The sequence below is a fragment of the Arvicola amphibius genome, chromosome 7 (genome assembly GCF_903992535.2).
Source record: "Arvicola amphibius chromosome 7, mArvAmp1.2, whole genome shotgun sequence".
Taxonomy (NCBI): Eukaryota; Metazoa; Chordata; class Mammalia; order Rodentia; family Cricetidae; genus Arvicola; species Arvicola amphibius.
This window is the reverse complement of record NC_052053.1, coordinates 78,071,836-78,097,105: the sequence shown is the minus strand read 5'-3', so window position 1 is coordinate 78,097,105 and position 25,270 is coordinate 78,071,836. Positions and strand designations below refer to the sequence as shown.

The following is a 25,270-nucleotide window of genomic DNA, read 5'->3' as shown; positions in this document are numbered from 1 at the left end:
TCTTGGAAGTCCTGGTAGACTTCTGCATTGAAACCATCTGGTCCTGGGCTTTTTTTGGTAGAGAAGTTTCTGATAACAGTTTCTAATTCTTCGCGACTAACAGGACTATTTAGATTGTTCACTTGGTCTTGGTTTAACTTTGGTATATGGTACCTATCTAAAAAAGTGTCCATTTCTTTTACATTTTCCAATTTTGAGGCATACAGGCTTTTGTAGTAAGATCTAATGATTCTCTGAATTTCCTCTGTGTCTGTGGTTATGTCCCCCTTTTCATTTCTAATCTTATTAATTTGTGTGTTCTCTCTCTGCTGTTTGATTAGTTTGGCTAGGGGTTTGTCAATCTTGTTGATTTTCTCCAAGAACCAGCTTTTTGTTTCATTGATTTTTTGGACTGTTTTCTGTGTTTCTATTTTGTTGATTTCTGCCCTCAGTTTGATAATTTCCAGTCTTCTACTCCTCCTAGGTGAGTCTGCTTCTTTCTTTTCTAGAGCTTTCAGGTGTGCTGTTAAGTCTCCAATGTGTGCTTTCTCCGTTTTTTTTAAGTGGGCACTTAGTGCTATGAATTTTCCTCTTAGCATTGCTTTCATAGTGTCCCATAGGTTGGAGTATGTTGTGTCTTTATTTTCATTAAATTCAAGAAAGACTTTAATTTCTTTCTTTATTTCTTCCTTGACCCAGGTGTGATTCAGTAGTTGACTGTTCAGTTTCCATGAGTTTGTAGGCTTTCTGGGGGTAGCATCGTTGTTGAATTCTAATTTTAATCCATGGTGATCCTATAGGATGCAGGTGATTATTAATATGTTTTTGTAACTGTGGAAGTTTGCTTTGTTACCGAGTATGTGGTCAATTTTCGAAAAGGTTCCATGAGCCGCAGAGAAGAAGGTATATTCTTTCCTATTTGGGTGGAATGTTCTATAGATGTCTGTTAAGTCCATTTGGTTCATTACCTCCATTAAGTCTCTTAATTCTCTGTTAGGTTTCTGTCGGATTGACCTGTCCATTGGTGAGAGAGGAGTGTTGAAGTCTCCCACTATCAGTGTGTTTGGTTTGATTGCTGCCTTGAGTTCTAGTAATGTTTCTTTTACATAAGTGGGTGCTTTTATATTAGGGGCATAGATATTCAGGATTGAGACTTCATTCTGATGGATTTTTCCTGTAATGAGTATAAAGTGTCCCTTTCCATCTCTTCTGATTGATTTTAGTTTAAAGTCAACTTTGTTAGAAATTAGTATGGCCACACCGGCTTGTTTCTTAGGACCATTTGCTTGATAAACCTTTTCCCAACCCTTTACTCTGAGTAGATGTCTGTCTTTGTGGTTGAGGTGTGTTTCTTGTAAACAGCAGAATGTTGGATCCTGTTTTCGTATCCAATCTCTTAGCCTGTGCCTTTTTATAGGTGAATTGAGTCCATTGATATTAAGTGATACTAATGACCAGTGGTTGTTAACTCCGGTTGTCATTTTATATTTGGTAGTAGAGATTGTGTGTTTCCTTTCTTTGAGATATGCTGGTGAAGGGTCGCTAGATATCTGAGTTATTTTGGGCAATGCTGGACTCCTTTGTGAATTTCCTTCTATTACTTTCTGTAAGGCTGGATTTGTGGCTACATATTGTTTAAATTTGTTTTATCTTGGAATATTTTGTTTTCTCCATTTATAGTGAACGAAAGCTTGGCTGGGTATAGTAATCTGGGCTTGCATCCATGGTCTCTTAGTTTCTGCAAAACATCTATCCAGGACCTTCTGGCTTTCATGGTTTCCATAGAGAAGTCAGGTGTTAGTCTGATAGGTTTACCTTTATAAGTTACTTGACCTTTTTCCTTTGCAGCTCTTAATATTCTTTCTTTATTCTGTATGTTTTGTGTTTTGATTATAATATGGCGAGGGGATGATTTTTTTGATCCAGTCTATTTGGTGTTCTGTAAACTTCTTGAACCTTAATAGGAATATCTTGCTTTAGGTTTGGGATGTTTTCTTCTATAATTTTATTAAATATAATTTCTGGACCATTGAGCTGTAATCCTTCTCCTTCTTCTATGCCTATTATTCTTAGGTTTGGTCTTTTTACTGTGTCCCAGATTTCCTGAATGTTTTGTGATGAGAATTTGTTGGATTTGCTGTTTTCTTTGATCAGTGCATTTATTTTCTCTATGGTATCTTCAGAATCTGAGATTCTTTCTTCTATCTCTTGTATTCTCTGTTCGTTTACATAGATTTTCCATATCCAGCTGGCCCTCGGGTTGTGTTTTCTTCCTTGCCTCCATTTCAGTTTTCAAGTCTTGCACTGTTTCCATTATCTGTTTGATTGTTTTTTCTTGGTTTCCTAGGATATCGTTTACAGATTTACTGAATTCTTTAAACTTTTTGTTATTCCTCTCGTCCATTTCTTTAAGGGAGTTTTTCACCTCCTGTTTAAGGGCTCTATTACTTTCATAAAGTCAATTTTTTCTACTTCTTCTTGATTAGTGTGTTCAAGTCCTCCTGTTGTAAGTTCGCTGGGTTCTGGTGTGTTCATGTTTTTCAAATTGTTGGAGGAATTCTTGCATTGGCGCCTGCCCATTTCTTCCTCTGAATAATCCCCTTTGGGTCTTCTTTTAGAAGTTTAATTCACCCCAATGAATTCAATTCACTCACCCCTATGAATGATGGATCTTCTGGTAGACAGTCAGGTCTCCTTGCTGGCCAAGCAGCTCGCTGACAAAGGGCTTACCTTGCTGCAGGCAGACTATTGAAGCAGGGGACCTCCCACTGGCCTGGGTGCACTCAATTCCTGGTCCTGGGGCCCAAACAGGCTGAGCTGTAAGATTTTGTGGCCCCAAAGACGGGAGGATGAAGCGGGGGTGGGGGGTTCTGGGTGCAAGCTGGGAAGGGACAGGAAGAGAGAGGCAGTATCCGGGGAGAATAACCCCCCAATGAATGATGGATCTTCTGGTAGACAGTCAGGTCTCCTTGCTGGCCAAGCGGCTTGGTGACAAAGGGCCTACCTTGCTGCAGGCAGGCTAATGAAACAGGGGACCTCCCACTGGCCTGGTTGCACTCAATTCCTGGTCCTGGGGCCCAAACAGGCTGAGCTGTGGGATTTTGTGGCCCCAAAGATGGGAGGATGAAGCGGGCGGGGGGGGGGGGGGGGGGTTCTGGGTGCAAGCTGGGAAGGGACAGGAAGAGAGAGGCAGTATCCCGGGAGAATAACCCCTGCAGGACTTATTTTTGGTTTTTCAAGACAGGGTTTCTCTGTGGCTTTGGAGCCTGTCCTGGAACTAGCTCTTGTAGACCAGGCTGGCCTCGAACTCAGAGAGATCTGCCTGCCTCTGTCTCCAGAGTGCTGGGATTAAAGTGCCACCACCGCCTGGCTGAGATTTTCTTTTTTTAATCTTTATTTTTTATCTTTTGCTTTCTTTTTTTGGGTCAGGTTGCAAGGGCAGAGGGCAGATATGGAGGGACAGGGGGATGAGTGGGATTGGGGATGCACGATGTGAAATTCACAAGAAATTAAGTAAACAAGGCACCCGTGAACGGATAGGCAGACTATGGCAAAAGATCCAAAAACTCATCAGCCCTCTTAAGGAAGCTGCTGGCTGATGACTCTTGTGGCATGTCCCTTACTGCCCCTGGGATCTAGACATGGTCAGGGTGCTACTGCAGACGCAGCCACCAAGTTGCCTAGACAGTCTCTTATGTACGCTGGTACCGTGGACTATTTCTGGAAGACAGAAGGCATTAGAGGGCTGGGACATGGCTGCAGCTGTCATCAGGCAGTCACCCCATTAGGCTTTGGGGTTACGCAGATTCCCACCCCCTGCAGTAGCCTTTCTCCATCCTCACAGCTCCTGTGAAAGAAATGGCAAGACCCCTACAGAGCTTTTCTGTGAATCTGTAATCCTATAACAGGCGCCCCAGGTACCCAGACTCCAGACCAGATGCTATTCAGATCTTGCCCATCTGCACCTCTCTCAGCCTCCACTCTCATATTTGATTCTGTGATCATTGCTGCTACAGGGACAGACGGACACCCTACAGAGAGCCTGTCTCTGAATCTGTCACCCCTCTCACGGACTCCCCAGGTGCCTGGGTTCCAGGAGCATGGCAGGCACCTGAGTTTTCACTTTCCCCCAAAAAATTTATAGGCCCTAAGCTCCCAGACTTTGACCCTCATCCTCAGCCCTTCTTCCCCTTCTCCCACGGCCCAGGAGTTAGAGACAGCCTGACTAATAGCAGGCCATCATGGACTAATTACCAGCCACGTGGCAAAAAGCCTCCTCCTTTTTCTGAAGCCTATAAGAAACCCACACTCTGTTACGTGGGCCTGAGCCCTCACAGCCCCTGCCATTTTGTCTTTCCATGGCATTAATACATTTTTACTAAATATAGTATCCCAAAGAACAATCCTTTTCAGTACCCCCCCCTGCCCCGTCCCAACCGCATGCAAGCCCTGAACCTTTCAGCTTCCACATTCACCGTGTGCGTCTTTAGATTTGGTTTGGAGAAGAAACCACAACAGAAATCCCCAGAGGACTTGCTTAACTTACCCCACCTCTTTATAGCCAGGATATGATCTGGTGTGTTCACCAGAGGAATCATGTCCCCTAGAGAATAGGTCAAGTGCTTTACATAGACCTACTTCCTTGGCTTTGACATAGTCATGAAGTTCCTGAGTTGGGTCACCCCAGCTTTTTAGGCTGGGTTGGAGAACCCTGGGGAGTCAACTGTTGTTGACGAGAAGCAGGTTGCCCTGAAGGGCAAGGGGAGAAGGATGATGGGATCAGAGCTCTGCCTGACATGATGAGACTCTTACCTCAGGGACAGCTTGGACCCAAGGTAAATTTGGTTTGCCCTTTGAAATTTAAGTTCATTCTTGTCAGTTTAGGAGCTCTCAGCAGAATCTGGAAATGGAATAAGTAGCCTCTAGACTAGATGCCCCTTGTAGTCAGATTGCTACCTGCGATTGACTGTTGGCCATACTACACCCAGAATCATCCTTGCTGAGAGGGTAAATTAAGCCTCTCACCGGAGGCGTTTGCACATTTTCCACCAGCTGACCGGGAGCTGAAACCTTCAGTCCTTAGCCCAGAAAACCCAGCTAATTACCAATGTGCCTCCTAATTGTGGGCTGCAAGAGTTAATCCAAAATATATCACATGTAGAATTCTAAAACACAAAGGTTTTGCGAAGATGACTGGCGATCAGATAATTATGTCAACTTGACTGGGTAAGGGATGCTCAGATGTTTGGTTTGGATGTTATTTCTGGGTGCGTCTGGGGGTATTTTGGGGGAATGATTAGCATTTGAATTGGTGGACCAAGTAAAATAGATGGCTCTTAGGAGTGTGGGTGGACATTACCCAATCTCTTCAAGGGCTTGACTGAAACAAAAAAAGGTGTAGGAATGTTGAATTCACTGATTACCTGATGTGGGATTCCTAACAGTCACATTAAAAGCTGGGCACAGTGGTTCATGCTGGTAATCCCCATTTTTGGAAGGAGCATGAGGATGGACGGTCGACTCTTGGATGGTCAACCAGACTGAGCTGCATCTGTGAGTTCTGGTGGGAGACTGTCTCAGTTAGGTGGAGCATGACTGAGGAATGTACCTGCTGTTGCCATCGGGTTTCCATGTGCATATGTACACACGTGTACCTGTGTCCCTCACAAGCACACATACAATCCCCTACTCAAGATACAGGTTAAAAAAATCTATTTAGATAAAAGATTGTTGTAAAAACTTACATACAGGCTTTTGTGTAGATGTACATTTTAATTTCTCCAGACCCAGGAATCAAAATTGGCTTTCCAATTTGTCTCTCTTTTTTTTTTTTTAAAAAAAGCTGTTTTCATCAGCAAAATTATATTGAAATGCTTGTCATTCATGCAATGACAGAGTCGAGAAGCTGCATGAGTGTGACTCACAAGCCTATCAGATTCCCTATTTGGTCCATTAACAGTAAGTTTTGTTGATGTTGGCTCTAGAAGTTTGAGGTCCCTGGGGAGTTAACATAGATGGACCTTCCCAAATACATCCCCAGAATGGCAGAACCATTTTGTTTGCTATCAGCAATGCATGAATGTTTCATTTGTACATTATCCTGATGTTGGCTATTCCATTTGTACCTTATCCTGGTGTTATCTTTCCTCATTCGTCAGTTTAGTGGGTATTCCTTCTAAAAATGTGAGAACCGGCATATTCAACTCTCTTTGAACACACTTTCTCAACTTTCACACTTAGAATTCAAGAAAAAGAATCTGTATTTTATCTTACTAATGTTAATATAGAAAATATTTTCAAAATGAAAGCACACTTAAAGTACAAAATTAAAAAACGAGATAACCTGGTCATGGTGGTATGTGCTTCTAGTGACTTAGGAAGCTGGGACAAGAGTTTGTTGAGCCAGGAATTTGAGGCCAACCTGAGCGAGACCCCATTCCTTTAAATAAACAGCAACCAACAGAAAGAAAAGAATAAGATAAACTCTCATGAGTCAAAGACACATCGAGTTTTAGGTCAATTCTCAGGAATAAAATGTAAAGCAATTAATTACTTGAAAAATTGTCTATGTTATCTTTTGTGGTAAATTGTATTGGGATTTTTGGAATTAAAACAGAATTGCTGTGCCAACAACAATAGTAACACACACACACACACACACACTCACACATGCACATGCTCATTTGCACATGTTTTTTCAAGATAGAGCCTTGGCTATTCTGGAACTCACTCTGTAGCCCAGGCTGACCTCAAACTCACAGAGATTGAGTGCTGGAGCTAAAGACCTGCACTACCACAGGCTGGCTATATTTTAATAAAATAATAAAAATAAAAAAATAATAATAATGCCAGGAGGCTATGAGGGAAGTTATCTATTGTGATTTCTGCAGCCTGCATTGTCTCCCTGATTGTGTCCCCCACTTATTTCAGAGTCAGCCTTCTAGCTCTTTTCAAGGCTGACTAGCACAAACCAGGCAGAAACTCATTCATTTTCTTACTTATTAGACAAGCATGTTTCCAGTACTTCATGTGGCAGATTACAGATACACACAAATTCTTCGACAGCTCTCATTGGGGTGGGCTTATGTCTCCTTGTGTAGACTTTTTATTTGTGTAACTCTGATCAGTTTACATGGCCAAAGTGGTATAAACCTGTTGCCTTCTTGGCATAAACCTTAGGAGACTGGTAGCTTCAGCTTGCTATGTTTTTGATCATCCTAGAAACTCTGAGAAGCCCAACTATCTGGATGCCATTCTGGAGGTACTATTTATATGCATACTATGCCCAGTCTTCCATGCCAAGGTGCCAGACATGTTAATAATGCCACCTTGGGCCCTCCAGGCCATCCATCTGCTGGCTGAGTGATCAGGTGACATTGGTAGATGCCATATTGAGCAGAAAATCATCCAGCTGAGTGAGTTCTGCCCAAATTCTTGACCAATACAATTGTGAGCTATGGGAAAAATGTTTAATTCAGTAAGTTTTTTTTGTAACAGTTATTGACCATTATCTGACAGTCGATAACCTGAGAGCAGGAGTAGAGCTATGAGGTAGATAGATTTGGGGTAAGAAAAGAACTAAGTAATGCATGCTAAAGTTTTTAAATGTATATTTAATGTGCCGTATCTGGTGTATAATTTTTTTCCACTTGTCTTTTCTTCGTCTTAAGAAAACCCATGTTGCTCTCGAATATATGCCGGAGTAGCACAGTCCTGGTATTTGGAAGATTCTCATAATACAAGTTGCATATTTTCATGTCTATATGTCCATATACCTGCAACTTATAAATATACATACATACATGCTGCATGTGCTGTGTTGATGTATATGGTCAAAATATATTTTTAGATAAAATTGACGAGGTTTGTTTGCGCAAGGAGTAACTCTTGGTTCAGGCAGCATGCATGGGAAGAGCTCCACTGAGCTCCACCCAATGGTGCAGACAGCAAGGTGAAAACAGCGATTGACTTTTATACTGAATTAACAGACAGGGTGATTTTGCAAAATGTGCCTAGCACTCAACTGGTGGACTTCTGTGTTTGTATTGTTTGCTATACAGGGGACATTATTTCCAGGGAGCACAACTCGAAATCTTTTAACTCCACATCTCTGGACACTTTTGAATCCTAAAGCAACTGTTGGAGCTTCTAGTAGTAGACAGGTTGGCTTGGGAAAGGGACAGTTCCATTTTTCTTCTCCCAAAATGTATATTATTTCATGGTGGTCACTTAGTATTGTCTGCCGGAGTACCCTCCAACATGAAAAAAAAAAAACCACAAGAAAAGATCCATTCATTTTTGCCTATGTCCGGAGCAATATTAGCTACATGGAACTTTCAAGGGAGCAGAAAGAGAGTCCCTGCCACTTGGCATGTAGTTACTGGTTAACAACAATAAAATATATATTTTAATTTTTAAACAATTTAAATAATTGAAAAAATACCTGTAGGAATAACCAGGTGTCCATATTTAACTCTTTTTTTGAGACAGGGTTTCTCTGTGGTTTTGGAGCTTGTCCTGGAACTAGCTCTTGTAGATCAGGTTGGCCTTGAACTCACAGAGATCTGCCTGCCTCTGCCTCCCGAACACTGGGATTAAAGATGTGGGCCACCACCACCCAGCCAGATTTAACATTTTTTAAGTCATTGGAAATTACTAAAAATTCATCTGTCTGAAAATGATTAGTGACTGCAGCTGATTCTATGCCTGCTCATTGCTATGCTTATGCCTGAAACTTGTCACTAGGTGTCTTTGTCTTCTATACCAACTCTTGCCTGCAGAGACATCATAGCTCTTTGCAGGCTCATCCCTTGAGGAAAGGTTGAGACAAACTTCTTGAGAGACTTGCACTGACTTCCTGTTGAGAATTGGTGCTATTATTCTCTTCAGGTAAAGATAAGAATCTTTCTATCCCTCCCTTTCTGCCTCCTCTGCCGCCATGGCGCCCGTGAAAAAGCTTGTGGCGAAGGGGGGCAAAAAAAAGAAGCAGGATTTGAAGTTTACCCTTGATTGCACCCACCCTGTAGAAGATGGGATCATGGACGCTGCTAATTTCGAGCAGTTCCTCCAGGAGAGAATCAAGGTGAACGGCAAAGCTGAGAATCTCGGCGGAGGGTTGTGACCATCGAACGGAGCAAGAGCAAGATCACTGTCACTTCCGAGGTGCCTTTCTCCAAAAGGTATTTGAAATATCTCACCAAAAAATATTTGAAGAAGAACAATCTCCGAGACTGGTTGCGTGTTTTCGCCAACAGCAAAGAGAGCTATGAGCTGCGTTACTTCCAGATTAACCAGGATGAAGAGGAGGAGGAGGATGAGGATTAAGACGCATTGGCCTGGAATGTTTTGTATTAATTCATAAATAAAATTTAGGAACAAAAAAAAAAAAGAATCTTTCTATCAAGACAGAGAAAATTGTCAGTTTTAAACTTGGGGAAACTTTTTCTTGGGATTAGCCAATATGCAGTGAGTGGCTGTTAGAGGTTACCACATAGGCTAGCTATGACATCGGTATAGTTACCAGTCTCCTTTTAAGCGTAATGTGTTTGCGGTGCTGTCGTTAGGGTGGAAAACTGAAAAGAAAGCAGGGTGTGAAAACATGGGGATGTACTGGCAGGCAGAAAAGTCATATCATAAACATATGTATGTATGTATGTATGTATCTACCTATCACCTGTCTACCTACCTTCCTACCTACCTGTCTGCCTGCCTGCCTATCTATCATCCATCTATTCATCTACCTATCTATGCATCCATCTGTCCATCCATCCATCCTTCCATCCATCCATCCATCCACTTATCTCCTAGCCACAGTTACCAGGGTTGGAGAGTTCTGATGGGGAACCTCCTACAGCCGATGGCCTTTGAGAGGTTGGATTGGGTGGGGCATGGCTTTGGGTACCAGAAAGCCTTGGTCCTGCTCACTCGGCCCCTCTTCTTCCTGTGCGCCACACCTAGATGTTGGGTCCCATTCCTATTTCCTTGTTGTGATCCGTGAGTTTCCCTTTTAATAAAGAAAAACCTTAGTATACCCTAGATGGAGCTAGTGTGGGATTATTTTATTTTGCATTCCCCCCATCTGACGTGTTCCACTTTTGTAGATTCTTGATCTCATTGCTAAAAGAATTTAAGAAATGATGCAGAAAGTAACTACTAGACAATTTGCTGAAATTAGCGAGAGAAAACAAACAGATCAGGAAAGCTGGATATCTCAGTAGGTTCTTGGAAAAGGAGAATGAAAGAGGCCAAAGAGAGAAAGTTACACTTTAATAAAGTCTAGACACAATATGCAGTTTGGAGGACAAGGTAGGCCTTGATAAAATAAAGAGCTGGGAGCCCACAGCATTTGTTCCTTGTGATTTTTATTGAAGGGTACAAGATTGTCCTCCTAGAGTGATCTGAACTTTGGGCACAGAAGCAATGCTCCACACCCGTGCACCCAAGGAGAAGGAAATATTTAACCTTAATATAACATTTCCTAACACTGCAGACAGCTAAGAGTTGATTTGTGTGGTGTAGAACTGAGGACAGACACCTTTAGAGGAGGAAGGAATGATAGCTAACTGGACTTATTGTCGTCAGTCTGTGGAGGTGATACCAAAGGTTTTAGAGTCCAAGCCTGGGCTCTGATAGCCCTAACAGACTCAGCCACCTGTCCTTAGCACACAGACTCCAGATGCCAGTGATAGTGTAGAGTACCAAAAATAGTGATAGCAGGGGACAAAGAGGTTCAGTGACCCCGAACCCATTTTTACATTTAAATAAAGGGCAACTAAGCACCCCTAGCCAAGTTGTAGCCATGCTCATCCTTGTTAGAGCTAGGTAAAATCTGCTCCTGGGAGTTATGTTCCCCCTCTGGATGGCATTGGGGCTTTGACTGTCCCCTTTCCCCTGCAGATTTCTGGAAAAATTCCAGTTCTTTGGGGTCCAGTTTTTTTAAATAGATCCAAAGAGTCTCTCCTTCTGTCTTCACTCCTGCCAGGACTTTTATGTAGCCAGGCAAGAACAATTAACAGAATTTATTGCCTTCAGCTTACCTTTTAGGTTTGGACCAGGAAAGAAGAGCTAACTGTATTTACTGCCACCCACTTACCCTTTAGCTCTGTGGCCAGTTTAAAGCCCTTGCCATTGGTCCACCTTTACCCTGGCAGTTAATTATAAGTAGCCCGTGATCTTTATCACTAGCTTGGAAGGCTAGTGGGGGTTTATTATGAATAGCAATGAAAGTCCTGTGCTTGAATACAAGTGATAAGCAGTTTGGAGATATTTCATTATCATGCTTGAAATCTGCCTTTTTCGTCTATAAAGATTTCCCATCTACCAGGGAATTGCTGACCATTGATCGTGCTATTTGTCTCAGAGGAAGCTGATATAGTCATGATGTTTATATGCCTGAGTGGGTGCCTTGGAAGGACGTGACTGTTTTGTTCCCTTTTTCCCTCTCTAGTAGCCTTGATTACTATGTCCCTTGTCATGGAAGCTACCACAGCCGGAGATACAGGGGAAAGCATACTTGTATACTTCAAATCCTATGACTCTTTCTATAACTTGGATATAGTTGATTGGAGCTGGAGTTGTCAAATACAACCAAAGGTGAATCAGAACAGCTAATGTGCACTCATTTTTCCTTTTCTTAGAAATATGAATTTAGATATGCGGTAGTGCAAAATGCCAGAGTTGGTGGTAAGATTCAAAAGCCAGAACGAATTAGCAAGCTGGAGAGGTTACAAGTGACCAAATTAAAAGCCAGTCTTAGAGAAGACATGACGGGAAAATAAATAAGCCCAGAATGGGAGGAGCAAAGGAATTCAGGAGAGTCATGCCATGTGTAGAGTGGAAGTGTGGGCATTCATAAATGGGCATGGGTACTCATGAATGGCTACTGCCATGAGCAATCTCTTCTTTACATCTAGAATTGCTTCTAGCCTATACCTGATATGGGATTCCCCTCTGTATGCTTTATTGTCATTGGTTAATAAAGAAGCTGCTTTGGGCCTATGGCAGAGCATAATAGAGCAAGGTAGAAAAATCTGAACAAGGATGTAAAGAGAGAATAGGTGGAGTCAAAGAGAAGCCATGTAGCCAAAGAACAAAGACACTTGGTAGGCTATGACCTCATGATGATGCACAGATTAATAAAGATGGGTTAATTTAAGATAAAAGAGCCAACTAGCAATATGCCTAAGTGGTTGACCAAGCAGTGTTTTAATTAATACAGTTTCTGTGTGATTATTTTGGATCTGGGTGGCTGAAACAAACAAGCAGCCTTCATCTACAGATTGATGCACCAATGTGAGCCAGCTACATTCACATAAAACCTGAGAGCACTTGGAAAGGAATTCTATACACAAAAGAACAGAGTTAAACATGGCTTTTTGGTAGCAACATCTTTTCTGGTGGACTCTGTTTGCTAGAAACAAGCAGAGATGCAATTCTTTTAAGTGAAGGCTTCCTGACTCAGCAGTAGCAGCAAAAACTTCATGGCTCCTTTAAGAAGCCTTTCTGATTCATGCTAATTGCAGGAATGGCTCTGGCTCTTTCAGGAGGCCAAGCATTTGAATGGGGTTTGTGAGAAGAGTGCTACAGGTTAATTGGTGACAAAGTAGACCCACTGCATCCTTGGAGCTGGGGCAGAGAGAATGGCTCACAGAACTTGTGGTAAATAGATCTCTGCTCTGTTGAACTGGGTGGAGCCAAAAGGCAAAGCAACCTTAGTCCTAGCCATGCTGTTTAGCATTCTAAGAAGTGGTCCTGGTCAGAAAAGGATTACAGATACACAATAAAGATAAATTCAGATGAAAAAGACCTCTAAATGGGTCACAGTGTTGGATAAATGTACATTGGCTTGAGAGAGAGAGAGAGAGAGAGAGAGAGAGAGAGAGAGAAAGAGAGAGCATATAGAAAAAATAAAACAAAGTATTTAAAGAGACAGATTACAGACAGTCATAGATTAAAGGAATAAAGAAAAATAAACCATGTAAAGATGGAATATACACAGAGAGTCTGGATCATGTATATTATTCTGTTTTCTTTGATTTTTTTGACTGTGAATGAGCTAAGTACAGAGAGACATTTCATTGTATAGGCTGCTAAGCTAAACCAACATATATATTTTAAGGTATTTTGACTTCAAAATTTGGGTCTAAGGATATGTTACTTTGGAAATGAGGTTCTGCTTTTGTTTCCACAGAGGATGAGAACTTGTAGATTCTTCCAGACTAATGTGGTTTGATGAACCAAAACCCCTGAAAGGTCTCTATGAACCCCAAAATTACTTCGCCCAACAAAAAGCAGAAGGCATTTTGGAGAGAACTATGCCCAAATTTCCAAATATTGTTTATAAATGTTTGTTTTCATTTAAAGGGTGATATGCTATAGAGATGAATACTTTGCATTGTTATGAATCTTGGTTTAGTGATACAAATTTAAGGTCAATTTTGTTATATGTATATTTCTGCTCTTGATTAAGGTGTTGTGTTTGTGCATCTAATTTAATATGTAATGTATAATTAAGAAATACAGGTTAATCAATAGTCATCTATAATAGTCAAGCTTGTAGTCATATTAGTTAAGTTTTCTAGACATACAGAGATATATTTCAGATGGATAGATATTCTTCAGACCTTTCAAAGACTAACAGAATATGGCATTTAAAATGTTTTAAGACTTAGGACTTTACATGACAATGAGACACATCTGCTCCTGGCAACACCAATCTACTTCAAGAGGATGATAGGTATTGAAGAGGATACTTATGAAGTTTGTTAGCCATTTGAGCAAGAAATTGCTCTTGTCTGGACTGCTTGATGGTATGCTGTATAAACTGGACATGCAGGACCCACAGAAAAAAATGACTACTGAAGTTGCCTAAAGAAGGTGAGACAGTCCTTCAGGGTTCCTGCTTCATGAAAGAGTCTGCCAGACATTCTGCAGGACACAGAAGAAAATGACTGGTAAACTGCCAATATTGGTGGAACTGTCTTTGAACTTTCATGCTTCATGGAAAAATCTCCAAATACTATGGGCCTATGGGATGAAGATGGGTGTACCAAAGTTGTAGAAGAACTTTGGATGACTGTCCAGGCAGCAAGATGTCTTTGTCAGTTCTAGAGTTTTGGAAGTTGCTTACAATGCACTTCCTGTTAACTTAGGTGATATTATACCCTTCTGGAGTCTTTGATGGAGTTGAAAAAAGATAGTTATAATTATAAAAGATAAGTTAGATATAAAACATTGGACTCACAAAGAAAGGATAGATGATAGAGTATTTTCCTTAATTTGCCAAATATAAATGGACTAAATATTGTAACTAAAATTTTTGCTTGATACCTGTTTTTTATATGTAATTTTACTATGTTAAAGTTAAAAACCTCCCTTTTTATTTAGACAGAAAAGGGGAGGTGATGTGGGATTCCCCTCTACATGCTGTGAATATGTTTTATTGCCATTGGTTAATAAAGAAGTTACTTTGAGCCTATAGACAGGGCAGAATAGAGAAAGGTGGGAAAATCCAAACATAGATGTAAAGAGAGAGTAGGCAGAGTCAAAGAGATGTCATATAGCCTAACCTAACCAGAAAGACAACCGCAGGAGCTCATTGGAACCTTGGCAGTAGGCCATGACCTTGTGGTGATGCACAGATTAATAGAGATGGGTTAATTTTAGATATAAGAGCTAGCTAGCAAATACACCTAAGTGATTGGCCAAGCAGTGTTTTAATTGATACAGTATCTGTGTGATTATTTTGGGTCTGGGTGTCTGGGAATAAACAAGCAGCCTCTATCAACATATACCTGTACTTGGTTGTCTGTATGTGGATATCTGGATGTTATTAATTCTTCAGGTAGATTCTACCTAGTTCAAGTGAAAATTCCTAATATAAAATTTGTTTGTTTCCTAAGGAGATAAATTTTGTAAACTTAGCTGGGTGTGGTAGCACAAACTTTTAATTCTAGCACTTGGAAGGCAGGTGGATTTCTCTGAGTATAAGGTCAGTCTTGTATATTTAAGAGAGTCCTGTGCCAGTCAGCATTACATAGTGAGACCCTGTCTCAAACAACAGACAAAATATACATAGACTTATAAATTGGTGAAGGCTGAAAACAAATTTATGCAAGTCCTAAGTATCCCCTACCCCTAAGTCATCATCTCTAACTAAACAGGGTTCACTAAATGTAGACAGTACACTTTTAATAAGGTTAGTTCATTTTTTCTGAAGTTGGTGAATCATGGAGCACCCTGAAGTTAGCCATACATTTAAAAATTTTCATGACCTAAAGTCCAAACATTATCTTTCATACTGCAGACTTTCATAATACCCCTCATTTAGTGCATTTCAGAAGTGAGCAAAATGGACAATTTTCCTTGCTGTTATTCCTACCTACATTAATATACAACTTGCGTTGAAAAATCCATTAAACAATTGTGGCTGCTTGAAATTCTAATATGCAGACGCAAAGCAAATTTATTTGTTTCTTTATTTAAAACATTTTTTTATATTTTGAGAATTTCACACAAATATTGCAACTTCAGCATTTCTACTTCTCTATCTCCCTGCTCCAATTCCTCCTGTGTCCCCTCTCAGGTTCATGACCTCTTTGTCTATAACAGTTATTGTTACACACAGATACCAACTTGACATACACAGAAAGAAGGAACTTCAGTTGGGGGATTGACTCCTTCAGATTTGCCTGTGGCCACGCCTGTGAGACATTTTTTAAATTGTTACTTGATGTAGGAGGGCCCAGCCTCTTGTGAACAGTATCATTCCTAGGCAAGTGAATCTGGGTTAGATAAGAACATTCGCTGAGAAGCCAGGGAGAGTGAACCAGTAAGTAGTGTTCTTCTGTAATCTCTACGTTAGTTCCTTGGTTTACTTCCATGATGGACTGTCATCTGTGAGTCAAACAAACTGTCTCCACAAGTTGCTTTTGGTCATGGTATTTATCATAGCAACAGAAAGAAAAGCAGGATCCCCTCCCCGCCCATCCCATCCACACAGGCAGACCTTCCTGGAAACTTACTGAGCCCATTTAGTGTTGCTTATGCTTTAGGACTGGATAGCCCATGGGGTGGGGGGGCTTGGCCTTGAAGAAACTGATTCCCCTTCTCTCAACAGCCATTAGCTTTAGGTCTTTATCCAAGAGTGAGGCCATGTTAATTTCCCCATGTGAGTTAGCATGCTGATTGTTGTCTTCATAGAGATCTTGTTCAGGTCAATGCAGTCAAGGTTATGTAGAGCACAGCAATGTTATTCCCCACCACCACCACCAAAAAAAAATCCACTGGAGGCACGGGAGCACCATTTTCCCTTACTATTTTCTAGAAATCAAGGAAGGCCCCAGAAATTCCTGTGATCTTTCCCGCATTTGTAGGCATTCCAAAGCATCGGATATTCTCATGTTCATGTCACACATTCATTATATTCTCACATAACCTTAATTAATACCCCAAGATCATACGGCTCAGCTATACCACTCCTGACTGTGCATCCGAAGGCCTCTATATCCCATGGCAGAGAGCCTTACGTGGCCGTGTTCATTACTGCTCTGCTCACAGTAGGTAGGAAATGGGACCGTCCTACAGGTCCATCGAGGATGAACGGTAATAAAAATTTGGTATTGATTTTCTTTGTTACCTTCTCGCTGAGTTCCACAGTGTCAGCACCACTTTACACTCCTACCAGCTGCTTATAAAGCTCCATCTTTCTCCTAATCCTGGCCAGCATTTATTGATGATAGCTTTGTGATGATATGACCACCATTGGGAAGAGCATGGCAGCAAGCAGGAAGGCATGGTACTGGAGCAGTAGCTGAGAGCTTACATGTTGAGACAACAATCACAAGACAGAGAGAAAAAGGCTCATTGGGAATGATGTGAATTTTTGAATTTTCAAAATCCATGCCCAGTGACACACCTCTTCTAACAAGACCACACCTCCCGATCCTTCCCAAATAGTTCTACCACCTGCAAAACAAGCATTCAAATATGTGAGCCTGTGAAGGCTATTCTTATTCAAACCACCATATCCTGTCTCAAACCGATAAAAAAAATAGGTACAATAAGGGCTTCTTTTCATCAAGCCATGGGCTTAAGAGAATGCAAAGGTAGGTCACGAAGTGATACAAATTGACTGTTGTTGCTGATGTTCTCTCCCTGGGGGAGATAAGATAACATTTACCTCTCTTCCTGGGGTCAAATTCACCCTGGAGAACCAATGAGTTCATTAGGCTTACTTAAAGAGCAATGGGTCAGAGGTTATGAGCAAGAGTGTAGATGACCTTAAAGAAGCCACACTGGAAAGTCTGCAAACAACATGGGTGATGATTGTGTGGGTGGGGCCTGATCTTAGTCCTTCCCATTCTTTATACTTCTGGTCCCTGCCCAGGGCAACATGCAATTAGGACATAAGTGCATATAACAGATTGGGGAGAGTAGCTGGATCCTTGGGTGTGGGTCCTGCATGCTTCCCTCCCCATATTTTATGGGAGAAGGTCAACAGTCAACAAGCCAAGCTGTGATAATCTTTTGCAAGCAGGCACACTTGAGTCATAAAGATGGTGGCACTTTAGCTCTTAGGATAGTCCTGCAAAACACTCGCAACACAGAAAACTGACGAAGAGCTGCTAACTGGGTGATATAAACTACCCCTGAAGATTAATAAGGAAAAAAAAGACAACTTATCAAGATGGTTAAAGAGTTGAAGAGGAACTTCGCAGAGAAGGTATCCAAGTATAAAATAATTATGTGAAATAGGCTCAATTTACTCGTAATTGGCAAATTGCAAATTAAAAGTGAACCTCCTACACAATTATCTGAACAGCTTAAATTAAAAAGACTGCATTGTCTAATGTGGCCAAGGATGTAAAGAGGTACTGGTGGAAGCATAAATTGGCAGAGTCATTTGGAGGTAGTTTAGTGCAATGCGCTGAGGCTAAATATAAAGCAAATGTATGAATAGCAATTTCATACTTAGGTGTGCACTCGACTATATTTGTTATTTCTCTATTGCTGTGTATGGTAGTTTGAATGCAAATGGCTCCTATAGGCCCATAGGGTGTGGCACTATTCGGAGGGGTGGCCTTGTTGGAGTGGGTGTGGCCTTGTTGGAGGAAGTGTGTCATTGGGGATGGACTTTGATGTTTCAGATGTTCAACCCAGGCCCAGTGTCTTACTTTCCTGCCCGAAAATGTAGAAGCTCTTAACTACTTCTCCAGCATCACATCTGCTTTTGTGCTGCCTTGCTTCCCTCCATGACGATAATGAACTAAACTTCTGAACTGTAAGCCAGCCCCCAATTAAATGTTTCCCTTATAAGAGTTGCTGTGGTCTTGGTGTCTCTGCATGATGATAGAAATCCTAAGACACTGTGATAGAACACCATGACCAAGGCAATTTATAGAAGGAGGGTTTTGTTTGGCTACAGTTCCAGAGGGATAAGAATCTGTCATGTCTGGGAACATGGCAGTAAGCAGCGGATATGGCGGTTGCAGCAGAAGCTGAGAGCTCACAGCTTGAACTGCAAGCAAGAAGCAGAGAGAGTGAACCTGGAATTATGCAAGTCTTTAAGGTCTCAAAGTCTAGCTTTTCTTCATCGACAAACTTCCTCCAACAAGGCTAAGCCTCCTAAACCCCCAAACAGCCATCAATTGGAACCAAGTACTCAAATCCCCCAGACTAAAGAAAGCACTTCTCATTCAAACTCGGGCTCTTATAAGCTCATACCCATATCATCATGCAAAATGCATTGGTACAATATCAAAAGTTCCCAGTCTTTCACAATTTAAAAGTCCAAACCCTTTTCTCAAACTCAAAATAATCTCTTAATTGTAACCTTCTGTTACAAAAAAAACCCCAAAAAGCAAATTATATACTTCAACACACAATGGCATTGAATAGACATTACCATTCCAAAGGAGAGGAATAGAGACATAGTAAAAAAATACTGGACCAAAGCAAGGCTGAAACCTATCAGGGAAAACACCAAATCCTGTAGTTTCATGCCTGACATCTGAGACTTTAGTTCCAAAGGTCTTAGATGGCCCTGACCTTTGCTGCCTGCACCATACATCTCTCTGGTGGACTGGCTCCACTACCTGTATGTAGTTATCCATGGTAGATGTTTCGTGGCTCTGGCATCTCCAGTATCTTGGAGTCTCCACCGTGACCCAGGCTTCACTTTCCTAGCTTCACACGATGGCATCTCACAGCCTCTTGACCTGCCAGGGTCTTCATGCAGGGATTCCCCTGCCCCATGTTGCTTGGCCTCAGCAGCTCTTGGAAACCTAGAAGGATGAATTCATGACTCATTTACTCCTGCATCCTCATGTCTCTAAAGCCAGTATCATGAAGACAACACTGCTGAGTTTGGGTACCAGTTTGGGACGGACCCTCTTCCCCTTGCATCACATGAGCAACAGTTTTTGTTTGTTGTTGCTTTATAGGAACAGAAACTCCATAGGCCTTTCATTTTTACAAACTGGAAGCTTAGCAGGGTGGGTCTTGCCCTAAGGGCACCCCTTTCTTTGCTACAGTGTATATCAGGCCTCTCTTAATGGTGAAAAACTCCTTTAATGATTATAATTCTCTTCTAGCACATTCTTTGGCTGTAACATTAACTTCCCTAGTGCTTCTTTTTTTCTCTGAATTGTACATTTCCAGCCCACTTGTTCTTTTTCATTGTAAGTCTGTATAAGCATTATCAATAACAACCACACCATAGATTCAATGTTATGCTGTTTTGAAATTTTCTCTACCAAAGAAATTAATCCATGTATATAGGAAGCTAAGGCCTACCAGATCAAAAGGAGGAAGTGTGGAGAGCTCACCTGGGTAGTAGGCTATGAGGGAAAGCTGGTGGCTGATTAACCCAGCTAACCACTTAGGCCCAAACCCAGGGCTGAATTGGCCCACCTCACATCCACCTCATCTATGAACTGTTGGAGCATGTGAAGAAGATAAACCTACAGATTCAAAATGGCAGGATCTCCATGACACAAGACAATAATAATATTCAAGAGAAGCCCCAGTGAGAGCTCATTATTGATGATGTAGCAGAAACCAGAGGCCTTGAGACACACTAATGACTCGAGGCAATGAACACTTGTAAGTAAAGATGAATGAATTAAAGGGTAAATTGTGTGATTAACAGGTCACACAACAGCTTCCACAAGATTCTCCTGCTTTTGTTTTATTGTTTGCTGTTTATTTTTTCTTTTAAATTTGGTTTTGATTTTGAGGGGAGGTTGTTGCAAGGGCAGAGGCTGGATGCAAGGGGATGGAGAGGTAAGTGGGATCAGAATGCATGACATGAAATCCACAAAGAATCAATAAACATTAAAAAAGGAAAGAATCTATCATGGCAGCAAAGCTTGGCAGTGAGAAACAAGAATGTTGGCTAGAGTGGAAAGCCAAGGGCACACTCTTGAAGTATGAACATGAAGCAGTTTAAACACAAAGTGACGCAAAGTTTTAAACCTTCAAAAACTACCCCCAGTGACATACTTACTCCATCAAAGCCACTGTCTCAGGGTTCTACTGCTGTGAAGAGACACCATAACCACAGCAGCTCTTACAAAGGAAAGCAGTTCAGAGGTTTCGTTCTTTATCATCATGGTAGGAAACATGGTGGCATGCAGGCAGTCATGGTGCTGGAGAGGTCACTGGGAGTGCTACATCTAGATCTGCAGGCAGCAGGAAGTGACAGTGTCCCATTGGCCAGGCCTGAACTTTTGAGATCTCAAACCCCATTCCCTAGGGACCACCTCCTCTAATAAAGCCATGCCTACTCCAACAAGGCCACACCTCCTAATAGTGCCACTCTCTATGGACCTATAAGGGCCATTTTTCATTCAGATTACCACAGTGAAACCTCCTAAACATGCCCAAACAGAGCCAGCAACTGAGGACCAAGTGTTCAAACATTTGAGGCCATGGGGGGTATTCTTATTCAAACCTCCACAGTCTTATTCAAGCCACATTAAAATCACCTTTTAATTTAGCCTCTAGTAAGTTCTCAGGAAAAGGGAAGAAGATAACCAGAATCTCCTGTAGGAAGTCGCTTGTTTGTTCCCAGCTGCCCAGACCCAAAATAACCACACAGAAACTGTATTATTTGCAATACTGTTTGGCCAATAGCTTAAGCATATTTCTGGCTTACTCTTATATCTTAAATTAACCCATTTCTATTATTTTATATTTTACCATGAGGCTTGTGGCCTACTGGCAAGTTTCCAGCTGATGACTAGCATCTTTCTCCTCTGATGGCTCCATGACTTCTCTTTGACTTCGCCTTCTTTCTCCCAACATTCAGTTTGGTTTTCCCAACTCTAATCTGCTAAGCCATTGGCCAAAACAGCTTTATTCATTAACCAATAAAAGCTACCATATTGTTTTTAATGGTGCCAATGCGGACAAATACATCCACAAAAGAACACAGTTAAGCCTGTTTTCTTGGTAGCAGCTATTTCTTGGGTAGGCTCTCTTTGTTAGAGGCAAGCATGCCTCATTTAAGAGAGATTTCCTGACTCAGCTTTAGCTGCAAAAACCTTGTAACTCTTTTAAGTGGCCCCACCACAAAACACTTAAATGGTGTTGATGAATAGCCAACTGCATGCTTTTTGGTGGTGGCAGGGACCTTGAAACTCCACAGAGTTGTGCCAATAAACTTGTCTCTGGCTAGTACCTCTGCCATGAGGCTAGACTCTCAGAAAGCTAAGGAATGGGGTGTATCCAACCATCAAAGCCACAGCTTTAATCCTAGCCATAATGCTTAGCAAATTAAAGACACATGTGGTCAGAGAAAGAGATACACAATAAAGATAAGATTCATACAAAGAAAACTTCTAAATGATTTACAGTGTGTTTAAAAATATATGTAGGCTTGGGAGAGAAAAGAAAAAGGATAAAGTCCTTAAAAAAGAGAGTAGTTGGATGTGATGGCACACCTTTAATCCCAGCACTTGGGAGGCAGTGGCAGGCAAGCCACTGTGAGTTCAAGGACAGCCTGGTCTACAGAGTGAGTTCCAGAAAAGCCAAATATACACAGAGAAACCCTGTTTTATAAAATCAAAATTAAAAATAAAAATTAAAAGAAAGAGAGTTTAAAATAAAACCACTAAAGATGAAAAATACACAGAGAATCTGGATACTGTACGTTATTGTGTTGACTTTGAATTGTTTGATTGTTGAGGAAGGAGCACGAGCTGCTAAAAGATTTGATTACAAATGCTGCTGGATTGATACAACATATATATTTTAAAAAGGCTTTGACTTCAAAATTTAAGTCAAAAGATATGTTACTTTGGAGAGGAGGTTTTGTTTTTGTTTCCACAGGAAATGAGAGGCTGTTGATTCATTATGGGTTAAGAAAAATCAGGTTTGATCAAGGAAGACCTGCTGAAGAATCTCTGATAGGAGCAGATGGTCCAGATGATCCAACATTTCAGGGGCCTCTGTTGGAGTTTCCTCTGAGTTCTACATCCAGAGCAGTTTTAAGAATTCTGGCTGAGATGATCAAGCCTAACAGAATACTTGACCATAATTCTAAATTTTCTTTAGGTCCCCATAAGATTATCAGTGCCTCCAATCAGTAGGAAGTATCCTGAAAAACTATGCTCACATTCCCCAAAAATGGATTATGGATGTTTGCCTTTGTTTTGAGTGTTGGTTACAAGTTGTTATGAATAATGGCCAGGAAAAAAAGCTAAACAAAGAAGATTAGATTCACAGTTCTTGTTTTGAAATAAAGGGGCGGGGGAGTGTTACAGGACAATGGTCTTGTACCCTGCCAAGATTTGTCAGTTGTATTGGTTTAATAAAATGCTGATTGGCTAGTAGCCAGGCAGGAAGTAGAGGCAGGGCAACAAGAACAGGAGAATTCTGGGAAGAGGCTCAGTCTGCAGTCATCACCCAGACACAGAGGAAGTAAGATGAGAATGCTTTGCTGATAAAAGGTACCAAGCCACATGGCTAACACAGACAAGAATTATGGGTTAATATAAATTATATTAGTTAATAAGAAGCCTGAGCAAATAGACCATCCAGTTTATAATTAATGTAGGCCTCTGTATGCTTTCTTTGGGACTGAATGGCTGTAGGACCGGGCAGGATAGAAACCTCTGTCAACAAGAATCTTTGCCAAGATGGTGTAAGAATAGTCACTGGAGCAGTTGCCATAAAAGTCTTTTCTTCTCTGAAATTTCGTGAGTGAGCCAGGTCTCTACAGTATGCTTTGCTCTGGGCACTGATGTCTTACAGGCTCTTGCTAGAAGGAATGCTGCTTATAGCATTCAAGCATTTATCTCATCAAAGTTCCAAACTCTTCCGTCTTCTACCACATATCAACAGGTTCTTCAGCAACACCCCACTCCTGGTACCAACTGCCGTGTTAGTTACTAATTTGATGCTGTGATAAAATACAATGACCAAGGCAATTGACTGAAGGAAGAGTTTATCTAGGTTTATGGTACCAGAGGGATAAAAATTCACCACGGTGAGGAAGCATACCAACAAGCAGTAGGCATGGAGGCGGAAGCAGGAACCTGAGAGCTCACATCCTCAATATGAGAATGAAACAGAAAGAAGACCATGGAAGTAGAATCAGGCTGTAAGCTCTAAGATCTCACCACCAGTCACATGCTTCCATTAGCAAACTTGCACCACTTAAGCCTCCACAAACAGGGTCACCAACTGGGGACCAAATCCTCAAATCCCTAAGACTCTGAGGGGCATTTCTCTTTTAAATGACAGTGTATATTGTGTTTCAAGCCGAATTTTTCCTTTCCTGTTTCTCAGCATTCACACATGTAGCTCAGTCTTTTGTGTGTGGGGGGGTGATGGGGTTGGGGGGAAGGTAGTGACAAGGACCATGCTCAAAATGCTGGAGAAGAATTAGTTTTTCCAGCTTCAGCTGTGGGACTTTCTTGACGACTCCACTTTCTACTTCATTTGTCACTGGTGCCAGCTGTTTCATAACAAGCATCTTCCACAGGGAAGGATTGCATAATCGCCCCGAAATATTGGTCTTTGAGGAATGATCGCTCAGGTCTTGGGGGTTACATCTAATACATCCTCAAAGAAATGAGGAACTGCAGCCTGCCTGCCCTTCCACCACTGGGGACAGGCTTCAAGGGTGTGCAATAAATCCTACCTGAGTACTGATAGAAGCTAGAGAGGCAATTTGGAACATTAGTAAGCTCATAAAAATAATTGGGAAAATTCTTCTAAAGATGATGTTGGCCATATGTTCAGATGTAGTCTAGTGACTAATAAATTTTCCTTGATCTTCTGTTCTTTTCAGATCTCATTTGTATAAAGAGAGCAACGAAAGCAATTACCCTCACAGTCAGGTTTGCACCTATGAAGAGGGAGGTAGGGACTTCTGGCTGGGAAGGAAGAGTGAGTTCAAGGCTTTCCTAGTGGTGGCATGTTTTGTTTCTTGATCTGGGTGTGGTTACATGGTATTATCTCGCTTCATCACCACTCATGAAGCTGTACTTTAATGTTTTTGCATAAAGTAGCTCTGCCCTATACACAGGGGATATCTTCCCAGCTCCTCAGTGGACGTCAGAAACCTCAGATTGATACTGAGCCCTGCATATGACATCTTTTTTCTATACAGGTATGTTTATGGCAAAATTTAATCTATAAATTAAGCACAAGATTAACAATATCAGTTAATTATAATACAAAAAATTATAACAGTACTGTAATAAAAGTAATGATGTGTTTATTTCTCTTCTTAGAGGGAATCAAATATTAGTATATTTTAAAATATACGAATGTTAGCTGCAGAGAAACCCTATCTCAAAAAACCAAAAAAAGGAAAAAAAAATAAAATATACGAATGTTTACACAGGGAGATATAATATATTTTTAAGTTTTTGCCTGCTGCATAGCCACCATGTCTGTGCAGTACCTGTGGAGGCAAGAAGAGGGCATTGGATCCCTTGGAACTGGAGCTATGTACAGGTGTGAGGAGCCATGTGGGTGCTGGGAACCAAATCTGGATCCTTGCAAGAACAGCCAGTGCTCCTAACTGCTGAGCCCTCATTCCAGCCCCAAGGTTAGTATGTTCGAGCCACGGTTGATGCAAGCAATTAGAACTGCCAAAAGCAAAGAAAGCCACAAATCAGAAAGGGAATTGTGTTTTGCTGTATTTCACAGTAGTAATGACTTTAAAGGAGAGCTGGAGACAAGACTTCAATTTGTCTTAAAGAGACACAATGTTGAATTTTTGACTTATAGAATTAGCTTGGTGAAGAACAAGGAGTGAGGGTTTTCTCACTACATA

The 25,270-nt window shown here is 41.3% G+C and overlaps 1 pseudogene; it reads left to right on the top strand.

Moving 5' to 3' along the window:
* The first annotated feature begins 8,898 nt into the window (after positions 1–8,898).
* LOC119819596 lies at positions 8,899–9,309 on the top strand (annotated as a pseudogene).
* The last annotated feature ends 15,961 nt before the right edge of the window (positions 9,310–25,270 follow it).